Source organism: Lissotriton vulgaris, unplaced genomic scaffold, assembly GCF_964263255.1.
Source record: "Lissotriton vulgaris unplaced genomic scaffold, aLisVul1.2 SCAFFOLD_578, whole genome shotgun sequence".
Taxonomy (NCBI): Eukaryota; Metazoa; Chordata; class Amphibia; order Caudata; family Salamandridae; genus Lissotriton; species Lissotriton vulgaris.
Window position 1 is genome coordinate 559821 of NW_028251410.1, and position 17474 is coordinate 577294.

Genomic DNA, 17474 nt, shown 5'->3' on the forward strand with positions numbered 1-17474 from the left:
ATTTTGCCTAGCTTTCATCCATTATGCCCAGGAGTACTCAGTGGTGCATGGGCCTAGTCTTTCTGTGGGGTGTCTTGAATTTAAACATCATTGAGGGCATGGATGGCATGGGATTGTGGTGATTTGTATGTGTTTTTCGATTTTTGGGGGTGTTGTTGGGGACTGGCCATGTGGGTGGGGGCCATTTTGAGTGCTGGTACAGGCAGGGCCTGGCCATGTGCTGGGGGGCAAGGGGCCATTTTGAAGGCAGGCAGTGTTCTCAGGCCTACACCCATTTTGCCTAGCTTTCATCCATTATGCCCAGGGGTACTCAGTGGTGCATGGGACTAGTCTTTCTGTGGGGTGTCTTGAATTTAAACATCATTGAGGGCATGGATGGCATGGGATTGTGGTGATTTTTATGTGTTTTTCGATTTTTGGGGGTGTTGTTGGGACTGGCCATGTAGGTGGGGGCCATTTTGAGTGCTGGTTCAGGCAGGGCCTGGCCATGTGCTGGGGGGCAAGGGGCCATTTTGAAGGCAGGCAGTGTTCTCAGGCCTGCACCCATTTTGCCTAGCTTTCATCCATTATGCCCAGGGGTACTCAGTGGTGCATGGGCCTAATCTTTCTGTGGGGTTTCTTGAATGTAAACATCATTAAGGGCATGGATGGCATGGGATTGTGGTGATTTGTATGTGTTTTTCGATTTTTGGGGGTGTTGTTGGGACTGGCCATGTGGGTGGGGGCCTTTTTGAGTGCTGGTACAGGCAGGGCCTGGCCATGTGCTGGGGGGCAAGGGGCCATTTTGAAGACAGGCAGTGTTCTCAGGCCTGCACCCATTTTGCCTAGCTTTTATCCATTATGCCCAGGGGTACTCAGTGGTGCATGGGCCTAGTCTTTCTGTGGGGTGTCTTGAATTTAATCATCATTGAGGGCATGGATGGTATGGGATTGTGGTGATTTTTATGTGTTTTTCAATTTTTGGGGGTGCTGTTGGGACTGGCCATGTGGGTGGGGGCCTATTTGAGTGCTGGTACAGGCAGGGCCTGGCCATGTGCTGGGAGGCAAGGGGCCATTTTGAAGGCAGGCAGTGTTCTCAGGCCTGCACCCATTTTGCCTAGCTTTCATCTATTATGCCCAGGGGTACTCAGTGGTTCATGGGCCTAGTCTTTCTGCTGGGTGTCTTGAATTCAAACATCATTGAGGCCATGGATGGCATGGGATTGTGGTGATTTTTATGTGTTTTATGATTTTTGGGGGTGTTGTTGGGGACTGGCCATGTGGGTGGGGGCCATTTTGAGTGCTGGTACAGGCAGGGCCTGGCCATGTGCTTGGGGGCAAGGGGCCATTTTGAAGGCAGGCAGTGTTCTGTGGGCCTGCACCCATTTTGCCTAGCTTTCATCCATTTTGCCCAGGGGTACTCAGTGGTGCATGGGCCTAGTCTTTCTGTGCGGTGTCGTGAATTTAAACATCATTGAGGGCATGGATGGCATGGGATTGTGGTGATTTCTATGTGTTTTTCGATTTTTGGGAGTGTTGTTAGGACTGGCCATGTGGGTGGGGCCATTTTGAGTGCTGGTACAGGCAGGGTCTTGCCATTTGCTGGGGGGCAAGGGGCCATTTTGAAGGCAGGCAGTGTTCTCAGGCCTGCACCCATTTTGCCTAGCTTTCATTCATTATGCACAGGGGTACTCAGTGGTGCATGGGCCTAGTCTTTCTGTGGGGTGTCTTGAATTTAAACATCATTGAGGGCATGGATGGCATGGGATTGTGGTGATTTTTATGTGTTTTTCGATTTTTGGGGGGGTTCTTGGGGACTGGCCATGTGGGTGGGGGCCATTTTGAGTGCTGGTACAGGCAGGGCCTGGCCATGTGCTGCGGGGCAAGGGGCCATTTTGAAGGCAGGCAGTGTTCTCAGACATGCATCCATTTTGCCTAGCTTTCAAGCATTATGCCCAGGGGTACTCAGAGGTGCATGGGCCTAGTCTTTCTGTAGGAGTGTCTTGAATTTAAACATCATTGAGGGCATGGATGGCATGGGATTGTGGTGATTTTTATGTGTTTTTCTATTTTTGGGGGTGTTGTTGGGGACTGGCCCTGTGGGTGGGGCCCATTTCCAGTGCTGGTACAGGCAGGGCCTGGCCATGTGCTGGGGGGCAAGGGGCCATTTTGAAGACAGGCAGTGTTCTCAGGCCTGCACCCATTTTGCCTAGCTTTCATCCATTATGCCCAGGGGTACTCAGTGGTGCATGGGCCTAGTCCTTCTGTGGGGTGTCTTGAATTTAAACATCATTGAGGGCATGGATGGCATGGGATTGTGGTGATTTTTATGTGTTTTTCGATTTTTGAGGGTGTTGTTGGGACTGGCCATTTGGGTGGGGCCATTTTGAGTGCTGGTACAGGCAGGGCCAGGCCATGTGCTGGGGGGCAAGGGGCCATTTTGAAGGCAGGCAGTGTTCTCAGGCCTGCACCCATTTTGCCTAGCTTTCATCCATTATGCCCAGGGGTACTCAGTGGTGCATGGGCCTAGTCTTTCTGTGGGGTGTCTTGAATTTAAACACCATTGAGGCCATGGATGGCATGGGATTGTGGTGATTTATATGTGTTTTTCCGTTTTTGGGGGTGTTGTTGGGGACTGGCCATGTGGGTGGGGGCAATTTTGAGTGCTGGTACAGGCAGGGCCTGGCCATGTGCTGGGGTGCAAGGGGCCATTTTGAAGGTAGGCAGTGTTCTCAGGCCTGCACCCATTTTGCCTAGCTTTCATCTATTATGCCCAGGGGTACTCAGTGGTGCATGGGCCTAGTCTTTTTGTTGGGTGTCTTGAATTTAAATATCATTGAGGGCATGGATGGCATGGGAATGTGGTGATTTTTATGTGTTTTTCGATTTTTGGGGGTGTTGTTGGGACTGGCCATGTGGGTGGGGGCCTTTTTGAGTGCTGGTACAGGCAGGGCCTGGCCATGTGCTGGGGGGCAAGGGGCCATTTTGAAGGTAGGCAGTGTTCTCAGGCCTGCACCCATTTTGCCTAGCTTTCATCTATTATGCCCAGGGGTACTCAGTGGTGCATGGGCCTAGTCTTTTTGTTGGGTGTCTTGAATTTAAATATCATTGAGGGCATGGATGGCATGGGAATGTGGTGATTTTTATGTGTTTTTCGATTTTTGGGGGTGTTGTTGGGGACTGGCCATGTGGGTGGGGGCCATTTTGAGTGCTGGTACAGGCAGGGCCTGGCCATGTGATTGGGGGCAAGGGGCCATTTTGAAGGCAGGCAGTGTTCTCGGGCCTGCACCCATTTTGCCTAGCTTTCATCCATTATGCCCAGGGTTACTCAGTGGTGCATGGGCCTAGTCTTTCTGTGCGGTGTCGTGAATTTAAACATCATCGAGGGCATGGATGGCATGGGATTGTGGTGATTTTTATGTGTTTTTCGATTTTTGGGGGTGTTGTTGGGACTGGCCATGTGGGTGGGGGCCTTTTTGAGTGCTGGTACAGGCAGGGCCTGGCCATGTGCTGGGGGGCAAGGGGCCATTTTGAAGACAGGCAGTGTTCTCAGGCCTGCACCCATTTTGCCTAGCTTTTATCCATTATGCCCAGGGGTACTCAGTGGTGCATGGGCCTAGTCTTTCTGTGGGGTGTCTTGAATTTAAACATCATTGAGGGCATGGATGGTATGGGATTGTGGTGATTTTTATGTGTTTTTCGATTTTTGGGGGTGCTGTTGGGACTGGCCATGTGGGTGGGGGCCTATTTGAGTGCTGGTACAGGCAGGGCCTGGCCATGTGCTGGGAGGCAAGGGGCCATTTTGAAGGCAGGCAGTGTTCTCAGGCCTGCACCCATTTTGCCTAGCTTTCATCTATTATGCCCAGGGGTACTCAGTGGTGCATGGGCCTAGTCTTTCTGTTGGGTGTCTTGAATTCAAACATCATTGAGGCCATGGATGGCATGGGATTGTGGTGATTTTTATGTGTTTTTCGATTTTTGGGGGTGTTGTTGGGGACTGGCCATGTGGGTGGGGGCCATTTTGAGTGCTGGTACAGGCAGGGCCTGGCCATGTGCTTGGGGGCAAGGGGCCATTTTGAAGGCAGGCAGTGTTCTCCGGCCTGCACCCATTTTGCCTAGCTTTCATCCATTTTGCCCAGGGGTACTCAGTTGTGCATGGGCCTAGTCTTTCTGTGCGGTGTCGTGAATTTAAACATCATTGAGGGCATGGATGACATGGGATTGTGGTGATTTTTATGTGTTTTTCGATTTTTGGGGGTGTTGTTGGGACTGGCCATGTGTGTGGGGCCATTTTGAGTGCTTGTACAGGCAGGGTCTTGCCATGTGCTGGGGGGCAAGGGGCTATTTTGAAGGCAGGCAGTGTTCTCAGGCCTGCACCCATTTTGCCTAGCTTTCATTCATTATGCACAGGGGTACTCAGTGGTGCATGGGCCTAGTCTTTCTGTGGGGTGTCTTGAATTTAAACATCATTGAGGGCATGGATGGCATGGGATTGTGGTGATTTTTATGTGTTTTTCGATTTTTGGGGGTGTTGTTGGGGACTGGCCATGTGGGTGGGGGCCATTTTGAGTGCTGGTACAGGCAGGGCCTGGCCATGTGCTGCGGGGCAAGGGGCCATTTTGAAGGCAGGCAGTGTTCTCAGACATGCATCCATTTTGCCTAGCTTTCAAGCATTATGCCCAGGGGTACTCAGAGGTGCATGGGCCTAGTCTTTCTGTAGGAGTGTCTTGAATTTAAACATCATTGAGGGCATGGATGGTATGGGATTGTGGTGATTTTTATGTTTTTCGATTTTTGGGGGTGCTGTTGGGACTGGCCATGTGGGTGGGGGCCTATTTGAGTGCTGGTACAGGCAGGGCCTGGCCATGTGCTGGGTGGCAAGGGGCCATTTTGAAGGCAGGCAGTGTTCTCAGGCCTGCACTCATTTTGCCTAGCTTTCATCTATTATGCCCAGGGGTACTCAGTGGTGCTTGGGCCTAGTCTTTCTGTTGGGTGTCTTGAATTTAAACATCATTGAGGGCATGGATGGCATGGGATTGTGGTGATTTTTATGTGTTTTTCGATTTTTGGGGGTGTTGTTGGGGACTGGCCATGTGGGTGGGGGCCATTTTGAGTGCTGGTACAGGCAGGGCCTGGCCATGTGCTTGGGGGCAAGGGGCCAGTTTGAAGGCAGGCAGTGTTCTCGGGCCTGCACCCATTTTGCCTAGCTTTCATCCATTATGCCCAGGGGTACTCAGTGGTGCATGGGCCTAGTCTTTCTGTGCGGTGTCGTGAATTTAAACATCATTGAGGGCATGGATGGCATGGGATTGTGGTGATTTTTATGTGTTTTTCGATTTTTGGGGGTGTTGTTGGGACTGGCCATGTGGGTGGGGCCATTTTGAGTGCTGGTACAGGCAGGGCCTGGCCATGTGCTGGGGGCAAGGGGCCATTTTGAAGGCAGGCAGTGTTCTCAGGCCTACACCCATTTTGCCTAGCTTTCATCCATTATGCCCAGGGGTACTCAGTGGTGCATGGGACTAGTCGTTCTGTGGGGTGTCTTGAATTTAAACATCATTGAGGGCATGGATGGCATGGGATTGTGGTGATTTTTACGTGTTTTTCGATTTTTGGGGGTGTTGTTGGGACTGGCCATGTAGGTGGGGGCCATTTTGAGTGCTGGTTCAGGCAGGGCCTGGCCATGTGCTGGGGGCAAGGCGCCATTTTGAAGGCAGGCAGTGTTCTCAGGCCTGCACCCATTTTGCCTAGCTTTCATCCATTATGCCCAGGGGTACTCAGTGGTGCATGGGCCTAGTCTTTCTGTGGGGTGTCTTGAATGTAAACATCATTAAGGGCATGGATGGCATGGGATTGTGGTGATTTGTATGTGTTTTTCGATTTTTGGGGGTGTTGTTGGGACTGGCCATGTGGGTGGGGGCCTTTTTGAGTGCTGGTACAGGCAGGGCCTGGCCATGTGCTGGGGGGCAAGGGGCCATTTTGAAGGCAGGCAGTGTTCTCAGGCCTGCACCCATTTTGCCTAGCTTTCATCTATTATGCCCAGGGGTACTCAGTGGTGCATGGGCCTAGTCTTTCTGTTGGGTGTCTTGAATTTAAACATCATTGAGGGCATGGATGGCATGGGATTGTGGTGATTTTTGTGTTTTTCGATTTTTGGGGGTGTTGTTGGGGACTGGCCATGTGGGTGGGGGCCATTTTGAGTGCTGGTACAGGCAGGGCCTGGCCATGTGCTTGGGGGCAAGGTGCCAGTTTGAAGGCAGGCAGTGTTCTCGGGCCTGCACCCATTTTGCCTAGCTTTCATCCATTATGCCCAGGGGTACTCAGTGGTGCATGGGCCTAGTCTTTCTGTGCGGTGTCGTGAATTTAAACATCATTGAGGGCATGGATGGCATGGGATTGTGGTTATTTTTATGTGTTTTTCGATTTTTGGGGGTGTTGTTGGGACTGGCCATGTGGGTGGGGCCATTTTGAGTGCTGGTACAGGCAGGGCCTGGCCATGTGCTGCGGGGCAAGGGGCCATTTTGAAGGCAGGCAGTGTTCTCAGACATGCATCCATTTTGCCTAGCTTTCAAGCATTATGCCCAGGGGTACTCAGTGGTGCATGGGCCTAGTCTTTCTGTGGGGTGTCTTGAATTTAAACATCATTGAGGGCATGAATGGTATGGGATTGTGGTGATTTTTATGTGTTTTTCGATTTTTGGGGGGTGCTGTTGGGACTGGCCATGTGGGTGGGGGCCTATTTGAGTGCTGGTACAGGCAGGGCCTGGCCATGTGCTGGGGGGCAAGGGGCCATTTTGAAGGCAGGCAGTGTTCTCAGGCCTGCACCCATTTTGCCTAGCTTTCATCTATTATGCCCAGGGGTACTCAGTGGTGCATGGGCCTAGTCTTTCTGTTGGGTGTCTTGAATTTATACATCATTGAGGGCATGGATGGCATGGGATTGTGGTGATTTTTATGTGTTTTTCGATTTTTGGGGGTGTTGTTGGGGACTGGCCATGTGGGTGGGGGCCATTTTGAGTGCTGGTACAGGCAGGGCCTGGCCATGTGCTTGGGGGCAAGGGGCCATTTTGAAGGCAGGCAGTGTTCTCGGGCCTGCACCCATTTTGCCTAGCTTTCATCCATTATGCCCAGGGGTACTCAGTGGTGCATGGGCCTAGTCTTTCTGTGCGATGTCGTGAATTTAAACATCATTGAGGGCACGGATGGCATGGGATTGTTGTGATTTTTATGTGTTTTTCGATTTTTGGGTGTGTTGTTGGGACTGGCCATGTGGGTGGGGCCATTTTCAGTGCTGGTACAGGCAGGGCCTTGCCATGTGCTGGGGGGCAAGGGGCCATTTTGAAGGCAGGCAGTGTTCTCAGGCCTGCACCCATTTTGCCTAGCTTTCATCCATTATGCACAGGGGTACTCAGTGGTGCATGGGCCTAGTCTTTCTGTGGGGTGTCTTGAATTTAAACATCATTGAGGGCATGGATGGCATGGGATTGTGGTGATTTTTATGTGTTTTTCGATTTTTGGGGGTGTTGTTGGGGAGTGGCCATGTGGGTGGGGGCCATTTTGAGTGCTGGTACAGGCAGGGCCTGGCCATGTGCTGCGGGGCAAGGGGCCATTTAGAAGGCAGGCAGTGTTCTCAGACATGCATCCATTTTGCCTAGCTTTCAAGCATTATGCCCAGGGGTACTCAGTGGTGCATGGGCCTAGTCTTTCTGTAGGAGTGTCTTGTATTTAAACATCATTGAGGGCATGGATGGCATGGGATTGTCGTGATTTTTATGTGTTTTTCGATTTTTGGGGGTGTTGTTGGGGACTGGCCCTGTGGGTGGGGCCCATTTTGAGTGCTGGTACAGGCAGGGCCTGGCCATGTGCTGGGGGGCAAGGGGCCATTTTGAAGACAGGCGGTGTTCTCAGGCCTGCACCCATTTTGCCTAGCTTTCATCCATTATGCCCAGGAGTACTCAGTGGTGCATGGGCCTAGTCTTTCTGTAGGAGTGTCTTGTATTTAAACATCATTGAGGGCATGGATGGCATGGGATTGTCGTGATTTTTATGTGTTTTTCGATTTTTGGGGGTGTTGTTGGGGACTGGCCCTGTGGGTGGGGCCCATTTTGAGTGCTGGTACAGGCAGGGCCTGGCCATGTGCTGGGGGGCAAGGGGCCATTTTGAAGACAGGCGGTGTTCTCAGGCCTGCACCCATTTTTCCTAGCTTTCATCCATTATGCCCAGGGGTACTCAGTGGTGCATGGGACTAGTCTTTCTGTGGGGTGTCTTGAATTCAAACATCATTGAGGGCATGGATGGCATGGGATTGTGGTGATTTTTATGTGTTTTTCGATTTTTGGGGGTGTTGTTGGGGACTGGCCCTGTGGGTGGGGCCCATTTTGAGTGCTGGTACAGGCAGGGCCTGGCCATGTGCTCGGGGGCAAGGGGCCATTTTGAAGACAGGTAGTGTTCTCAGGCCTGCACCCATTTTGCCTAGCTTTCATCCATTATGCCCAGGGGTACCCAGTGGTGCATGGGCCTAGTCCTTCTGTGGGGTGTCTTGAATTTAAACATCATTGAGGGCATGGATGGCATGGGATTGTGGTGATTTTTATGTGTTTTTCGATTTTTGGGGGTGTTGTTGGGACTGGCCATTTGGGTGGGGCCATTTTGAGTGCTGGTACAGGCAGGGCCAGGCCATGTGCTGGGGGGCAAGGAGCCATTTTGAAGGCAGGCAGTGTTCTCAGGCCTGCACCCATTTTGCCTAGCTTTCATCCATTATGCCCAGGAGTACTCAGTGGTGCATGGGCCTAGTCTTTCTGTGGGGTGTCTTGAATTTAAACATCATTGAGGGCATGGATGGCATGGGATTGTGGTGATTTGTATGTGTTTTTCGATTTTTGGGGGTGTTGTTGGGGACTGGCCATGTGGGTGGGGGCCATTTTGAGTGCTGGTACAGGCAGGGCCTGGCCATGTGCTGGGGGGCAAGGGGCCATTTTGAAGGCAGGCAGTGTTCTCAGGCCTACACCCATTTTGCCTAGCTTTCATCCATTATGCCCAGGGGTACTCAGTGGTGCATGGGACTAGTCTTTCTGTGGGGTGTCTTGAATTTAAACATCATTGAGGGCATGGATGGCATGGGATTGTGGTGATTTTTATGTGTTTTTCGATTTTTGGGGGTGTTGTTGGGACTGGCCATGTAGGTGGGGGCCATTTTGAGTGCTGGTTCAGGCAGGGCCTGGCCATGTGCTGGGGGGCAAGGGGCCATTTTGAAGGCAGGCAGTGTTCTCAGGCCTGCACCCATTTTGCCTAGCTTTCATCCATTATGCCCAGGGGTACTCAGTGGTGCATGGGCCTAATCTTTCTGTGGGGTTTCTTGAATGTAAACATCATTAAGGGCATGGATGGCATGGGATTGTGGTGATTTGTATGTGTTTTTCGATTTTTGGGGGTGTTGTTGGGACTGGCCATGTGGGTGGGGGCCTTTTTGAGTGCTGGTACAGGCAGGGCCTGGCCATGTGCTGGGGGGCAAGGGGCCATTTTGAAGACAGGCAGTGTTCTCAGGCCTGCACCCATTTTGCCTAGCTTTTATCCATTATGCCCAGGGGTACTCAGTGGTGCATGGGCCTAGTCTTTCTGTGGGGTGTCTTGAATTTAATCATCATTGAGGGCATGGATGGTATGGGATTGTGGTGATTTTTATGTGTTTTTCAATTTTTGGGGGTGCTGTTGGGACTGGCCATGTGGGTGGGGGCCTATTTGAGTGCTGGTACAGGCAGGGCCTGGCCATGGGCTGGGAGGCAAGGGGCCATTTTGAAGGCAGGCAGTGTTCTCAGGCCTGCACCCATTTTGCCTAGCTTTCATCTATTATGCCCAGGGGTACTCAGTGGTTCATGGGCCTAGTCTTTCTGCTGGGTGTCTTGAATTCAAACATCATTGAGGCCATGGATGGCATGGGATTGTGGTGATTTTTATGTGTTTTATGATTTTTGGGGGTGTTGTTGGGGACTGGCCATGTGGGTGGGGGCCATTTTGAGTGCTGGTACAGGCAGGGCCTGGCCATGTGCTTGGGGGCAAGGGGCCATTTTGAAGGCAGGCAGTGTTCTGTGGGCCTGCACCCATTTTGCCTAGCTTTCATCCATTTTGCCCAGGGGTACTCAGTGGTGCATGGGCCTAGTCTTTCTGTGCGGTGTCGTGAATTTAAACATCATTGAGGGCATGGATGGCATGGGATTGTGGTGATTTCTATGTGTTTTTCGATTTTTGGGAGTGTTGTTAGGACTGGCCATGTGGGTGGGGCCATTTTGAGTGCTGGTACAGGCAGGGTCTTGCCATTTGCTGGGGGGCAAGGGGCCATTTTGAAGGCAGGCAGTGTTCTCAGGCCTGCACCCATTTTGCCTAGCTTTCATTCATTATGCACAGGGGTACTCAGTGGTGCATGGGCCTAGTCTTTCTGTGGGGTGTCTTGAATTTAAACATCATTGAGGGCATGGATGGCATGGGATTGTGGTGATTTTTATGTGTTTTTCGATTTTTGGGGGGGTTCTTGGGGACTGGCCATGTGGGTGGGGGCCATTTTGAGTGCTGGTACAGGCAGGGCCTGGCCATGTGCTGCGGGGCAAGGGGCCATTTTGAAGGCAGGCAGTGTTCTCAGACATGCATCCATTTTGCCTAGCTTTCAAGCATTATGCCCAGGGGTACTCAGAGGTGCATGGGCCTAGTCTTTCTGTAGGAGTGTCTTGAATTTAAACATCATTGAGGGCATGGATGGCATGGGATTGTGGTGATTTTTATGTGTTTTTCTATTTTTGGGGGTGTTGTTGGGGACTGGCCCTGTGGGTGGGGCCCATTTCCAGTGCTGGTACAGGCAGGGCCTGGCCATGTGCTGGGGGGCAAGGGGCCATTTTGAAGACAGGCAGTGTTCTCAGGCCTGCACCCATTTTGCCTAGCTTTCATCCATTATGCCCAGGGGTACTCAGTGGTGCATGGGCCTAGTCCTTCTGTGGGGTGTCTTGAATTTAAACATCATTGAGGGCATGGATGGCATGGGATTGTGGTGATTTTTATGTGTTTTTCGATTTTTGCGGGTGTTGTTGGGACTGGCCATTTGGGTGGGGCCATTTTGAGTGCTGGTACAGGCAGGGCCAGGCCATGTGCTGGGGGGCAAGGGGCCATTTTGAAGGCAGGCAGTGTTCTCAGGCCTGCACCCATTTTGCCTAGCTTTCATCCATTATGCCCAGGGGTACTCAGTGGTGCATGGGCCTAGTCTTTCTGTGGGGTGTCTTGAATTTAAACACCATTGAGGCCATGGATGGCATGGGATTGTGGTGATTTATATGTGTTTTTCCGTTTTTGGGGGTGTTGTTGGGGACTGGCCATGTGGGTGGGGGCAATTTTGAGTGCTGGTACAGGCAGGGCCTGGCCATGTGCTGGGGGGAAAGGGGCCATTTTGAAGGCAGGCAGTGTTCTCAGGCCTACACCCATTTTGCCTAGCTTTCATCCATTATGCCCAGGGGTACACAGTGGTGCATGGGACTAGTCTTTCTGTGGGGTGTCTTGAATTTAAACATCATTGAGGGCTTGGATGGCATGGGATTGTGGTGATTTTTATGTGTTTTTCGATTTTTGGGGGTGTTGTTGGGAATGGCCATGTAGGTGGGGGCCATTTTGAGTGCTGGTTCAGGCAGGGCCTGGCCTTGTGCTGGGGGGCAAGGGGCCATTTTGAAGGCAGGCAGTGTTCTCAGGCCTGCACCCATTTTGCCTAGCTTTCATCCATTATGCCCAGGGGTACTCAGTGGTGCATGGGCCTAGTATTTCAGAGGGGTGTCTTGAATGTAAACATCATTAAGGGCATGGATGGCATGGGATTGTGGTGATTTGAATGTATTTTTCGATTTTTGGGGGTGTTGTTGGGACTGGCCATGTGGGTGGGGGCCTTTTTGAGTGCTGGTACAGGCAGGGCCTGGCCACGTGCTGGGGGGCAAGGGGCCATTTTGAAGGTAGGCAGTGTTCTCAGGCCTGCACCCATTTTGCCTAGCTTTCATTTATTATGCCCAGGGGTACTCAGTGGTGCATGGGCCTAGTCTTTTTGTTGGGTGTCTTGAATTTAAATATCATTGAGGGCATGGATGGCATGGGAATGTGGTGATTTTTATGTGTTTTTCGATTTTTGGGGGTGTTGTTCGGGACTGGCCATGTGGGTGGGGGCCATTTTGAGTGCTGGTACAGGCAGGGCCTGGCCATGTGCTTGGGGGCAAGGGGCCATTTTGAAGGCAGGCAGTGTTCTCGGGCCTGCACCCATTTTGCCTAGCTTTCATCCATTATGCCCAGGGTTACTCAGTGGTGCATGGGCCTAGTCTTTCTGTGCGGTGTCGTGAATTTAAACATCATTGAGGGCATGGATGGCATGGGATTGTGGTGATTTATATGTGTTTTTCGATTTTTGGGGGTGTTGTTGGGGACTGGCCATGTGGGTGGGGGCAATTTTGAGTGCTGGTACAGGCAGGGCCTGGCCATGTGCTGGGGGGAAAGGGGCCATTTTGAAGGCAGGCAGTGTTCTCAGGCCTACACCCATTTTGCCTAGCTTTCATCCATTATGCCCAGGGGTACACAGTGGTGCATGGGACTAGTCTTTCTGTGGGGTGTCTTGAATTTAAACATCATTGAGGGCATGGATGGCATGGGATTGTGGTGATTTTTATGTGTTTTTCGATTTTTGGGGGTGTTGTTGGGAATGGCCATGTAGGTGGGGGCCATTTTGAGTGCTGGTTCAGGCAGGGCCTGGCCATGTGCTGGGGGGCAAGGGGCCATTTTGAAGGCAGGCAGTGTTCTCAGGCCTGCACCCATTTTGCCTAGCTTTCATCCATTATGCCCAGGGGTACTCAGTGGTGCATGGGCCTAGTCTTTCAGAGGGGTGTCTTGAATGTAAACATCATTAAGGGCATGGATGGCATGGGATTGTGGTGATTTGTATGTGTTTTTCGATTTTTGGGGGTGTTGTTGGGACTGGCCATGTGGGTGGGGGCCTTTTTGAGTGCTGGTACAGGCAGGGCCTGGCCATGTGCTGGGGGGCAAGGGGCCATTTTGAAGGTAGGCAGTGTTCTCAGGCCTGCACCCATTTTGCCTAGCTTTCATCTATTATGCCCAGGGGTACTCAGTGGTGCATGGGCCTAGTCTTTTTGTTGGGTGTCTTGAATTTAAATATCATTGAGGGCATGGATGGCATGGGAATGTGGTGATTTTTATGTGTTTTTCGATTTTTGGGGGTGTTGTTGGGGACTGGCCATGTGGGTGGGGGCCATTTTGAGTGCTAGTACAGGCAGGGCCTGGCCATGTGCTTGGGGGCAAGGGGCCATTTTGAAGGCAGGCAGTGTTCTCGGGCCTGCACCCATTTTGCCTAGCTTTCATCCATTATGCCCAGGGTTACTCAGTGGTGCATGGGCCTAGTCTTTCTGTGCGGTGTCGTGAATTTAAACATCATTGAGGGCATGGATGGCATGGGATTGTGGTGATTTTTATGTGTTTTTCGATTTTTGGGGGTGTTGTTGGGACTGGTCATGTGGGTGGGGGCCTTTTTGAGTGCTGGTACAGGCAGGGCCTGGCCATGTGCTGGGGGGCAAGGGGCCATTTTGAAGACAGGCAGTGTTCTCAGGCCTGCACCCATTTTGCCTAGCTTTTATCCATTATGCCCAGGGGTACTCAGTGGTGCATGGGCCTAGTCTTTCTGTGGGGTGTCTTGAATTTAAACATCATTGAGGGCATGGATGGTATGGGATTGTGGTGATTTTTATGTGTTTTTCGATTTTTGGGGGTGTTGTTGGGACTGGGCATGTGGGTGGGGGCCATTTTGAGTGCTGGTACAGGCAGGGCCTGGCCATGTGCTGGGAGGCAAGGGGCCATTTTGAAGGCAGGCAGTGTTCTCAGTCCTGCACCCATTTTGCCTAGCTTTCATCTATTATGCCCAGGGGTACTCAGTGGTGCATGGGCCTAGTCTTTCTGTTGGGTGTCTTGAATTCAAACATCATTGAGGCCATGGATGGCATGGGATTGTGGTGATTTGTATGTGTTTTTCGATTTTTGGGGGTGTTGTTGGGGACTGGCCATGTGGGTGGGGGCCATTTTGAGTGCTGGTACAGGCAGGGCCTGGCCATGTGCTTGGGGGCAAGGGGCCATTTTGAAGGCAGGCAGTGTTCTCCGGCCTGCACCCATTTTGCCTAGCTTTCATCCATTTTGCCCAGGGGTACTCAGTTGTGCATGGGCCTAGTCTTTCTGTGCGGTGTCGTGAATTTAAACATCATTGAGGGCATGGATGGCATGGGATTGTGGTGATTTTTATGTGTTTTTCGATTTTTAGGGGTGTTGTTGGGACTGGCCATGTGGGTGGGGCCATTTTGAGTGCTGGTACAGGCAGGGTCTTGCCATGTGCTGGGGGGCAAGGGGCCATTTTGAAGGCAGGCAGTGTTCTCAGGCCTGCACTCATTTTGCCTAGCTTTCATTCATTATGCACAGGGGTACTCAGTGGTGCATGGGCCTAGTCTTTCTGTGGGGTGTCTTGAATTTAAACATCATTGAGGGCATGGATGGCATGGGATTGTGGTGATTTTTATGTGTTTTTCGATTTTTGGGGGTGTTGTTGGGGACTGGCCATGTGGGTGGGGGCCATTTTGAGTGCTGGTACAGGCAGGGCCTGGCCATGTGCTGCGGGGCAAGGGGCCATTTTGAAGGCAGGCAGTGTTCTCAGACATGCATCCATTTTGCCTAGCTTTCAAGCATTATGCCCAGGGGTACTCAGAGGTGCATGGGCCTAGTCTTTCTGTAGGAGTGTCTTGAATTTAAACATCATTGAGGGCATGGATGGTATGGGATTGTGGTGATTTTTATGTTTTTCGATTTTTGGGGGTGCTGTTGGGACTGGCCATGTGGGTGGGGGCCTATTTGAGTGCTGGTACAGGCAGGGCCTGGCCATGTGCTGGGTGGCAAGGGGCCATTTTGAAGGCAGGCAGTGTTCTCAGGCCTGCACTCATTTTGCCTAGCTTTCATCCATTATGCCCAGGGGTACTCAGTGGTGCTTGGGCCTAGTCTTTCTGTTGGGTGTCTTGAATTTAAACATCATTGAGGGCATGGATGGCATGGGATTGTGGTGATTTTTATGTGTTTTTCGATTTTTGGGGGTGTTGTTGGGGACTGGCCATGTGGGTGGGGGCCATTTTGAGTGCTGGTACAGGCAGGGCCTGGCCATGTGCTTGGGGGCAAGGGGCCAGTTTGAAGGCAGGCAGTGTTCTCGGGCCTGCACCCATTTTGCCTAGCTTTCATCCATTATGCCCAGGGGTACTCAGTGGTGCATGGGCCTAGTCTTTCTGTGCGGTGTCGTGAATTTAAACATCATTGAGGGCATGGATGGCATGGGATTGTGGTGATTTTTATGTGTTTTTCGATTTTTGGGGGTGTTGTTGGGACTGGCCATGTGGGTGGGGCCATTTTGAGTGCTGGTACAGGCAGGGCCTGGCCATGTGCTGGGGGCAAGGGGCCATTTTGGAGGCAGGCAGTGTTCTCAGGCCTACACCCATTTTGCCTAGCTTTCATCCATTATGCCCAGGGGTACTCAGTGGTGCATGGGACTAGTCGTTCTGTGGGGTGTCTTGAATTTAAACATCATTGATGGCATGGATGGCATGGGATTGTGGTGATTTTTACGTGTTTTTCGATTTTTGGGGGTGTTGTTGGGACTGGCCATGTAGGTGGGGGCCATTTTGAGTGCTGGCTCAGGCAGGGCCTGGCCATGTGCTGGGGGCAAGGGGCCATTTTGAAGGCAGGCAGTGTTCTCAGGCCTGCACCCATTTTGCCTAGCTTTCATCCATTATGCCCAGGGGTACTCAGTGGTGCATGGGCCTAGTCTTTCTGTGGGGTGTCTTGAATGTAAACATTATTAAGGGCATGGATGGCATGGGATTGTGGTGATTTGTATGTGTTTTTCGATTTTTGGGGGTGTTGTTGGGACTGGCCATGTGGGTGGGGGCCTTTTTGAGTGCTGGTACAGGCAGGGCCTGGCCATGTGCTGGGGGGCAAGGGGCCATTTTGAAGGCAGGCAGTGTTCTCAGGCCTGCACCCATTTTGCCTAGCTTTCATCTATTATGCCCAGGGGTACTCAGTGGTGCATGGGCCTAGTCTTTCTGTTGGGTGTCTTGAATTTAAACATCATTGAGGGCATGGATGGCATGGGATTGTGGTGATTTTTGTGTTTTTCGATTTTTGGGGGTGTTGTTGGGGACTGGCCATGTGGGTGGGGGCCATTTTGAGTGCTGGTACAGGCAGGGCCTGGCCATGTGCTTGGGGGCAAGGTGCCAGTTTGAAGGCAGGCAGTGTTCTCGGGCCTGCACCCATTTTGCCTAGCTTTCATCCATTATGCCCAGGGGTACTCAGTGGTGCATGGGCCTAGTCTTTCTGTGCGGTGTCGTGAATTTAAACATCATTGAGGGCATGGATGGCATGGGATTGTGGTTATTTTTATGTGTTTTTCGATTTTTGGGGGTGTTGTTGGGACTGGCCATGTGGGTGGGGCCATTTTGAGTGCTGGTACAGGCAGGGGCTGGCCATGTGCTGCGGGGCAAGGGGCCATTTTGAAGGCAGGCAGTGTTCTCAGACATGCATCCATTTTGCCTAGCTTTCAAGCATTATGCCCAGGGGTACTCAGTGGTGCATGGGCCTAGTCTTTCTGTGGGGTGTCTTGAATTTAAACATCATTGAGGGCATGGATGGTATGGGATTGTGGTGATTTTTATGTGTTTTTCGATTTTTGGGGGTGCTGTTGGGACTGGCCATGTGGGTGGGGGCCTATTTGAGTGCTGGTACAGGCAGGGCCTGGCCATGTGCTGGGGGGCAAGGGGCCATTTTGAAGGCAGGCAGTGTTCTCAGGCCTGCACCCATTTTGCCTAGCTTTCATCTATTATGCCCAGGGGTACTCAGTGGTGCATGGGCTTAGTCTTTCTGTTGGGTGTCTTGAATTTATACATCATTGAGGGCATGGATGGCATGGGATTGTGGTGATTTTTATGTGTTTTTTGATTTTTGGGGGTGTTGTTGGGACTGGCCATGTGGGTGGGGGCCATTTTGAGTGCTGGTACAGGCAGGGCCTGGCCATGTGCTTGGGGGCAAGGGGCCATTTTGAAGGCAGGCAGTGTTCTCGGGCCTGCACCCATTTTGCCTAGCTTTCATCCATTATGCCCAAGGGTACTCAGTGGTGCATGGGCCTAGTCTTTCTGTGCGATGTCGTGAATTTAAACATCATTGAGGACACGGATGGCATGGGATTGTTGTGATTTTTATGTGTTTTTCGATTTTTGGGTGTGTTGTTGGGACTGGCCATGTGGGTGGGGCCATTTTCAGTGCTGGTACAGGCAGGGCCTTGCCATGTGTTGGGGGGCAAGGGGCCATTTTGAAGGCAGGCAGTGTTCTCAGGCCTGCACCCATTTTGCCTAGCTTTCATCCATTATGCACAGGGGTACTCAGTGGTGCATGGGCCT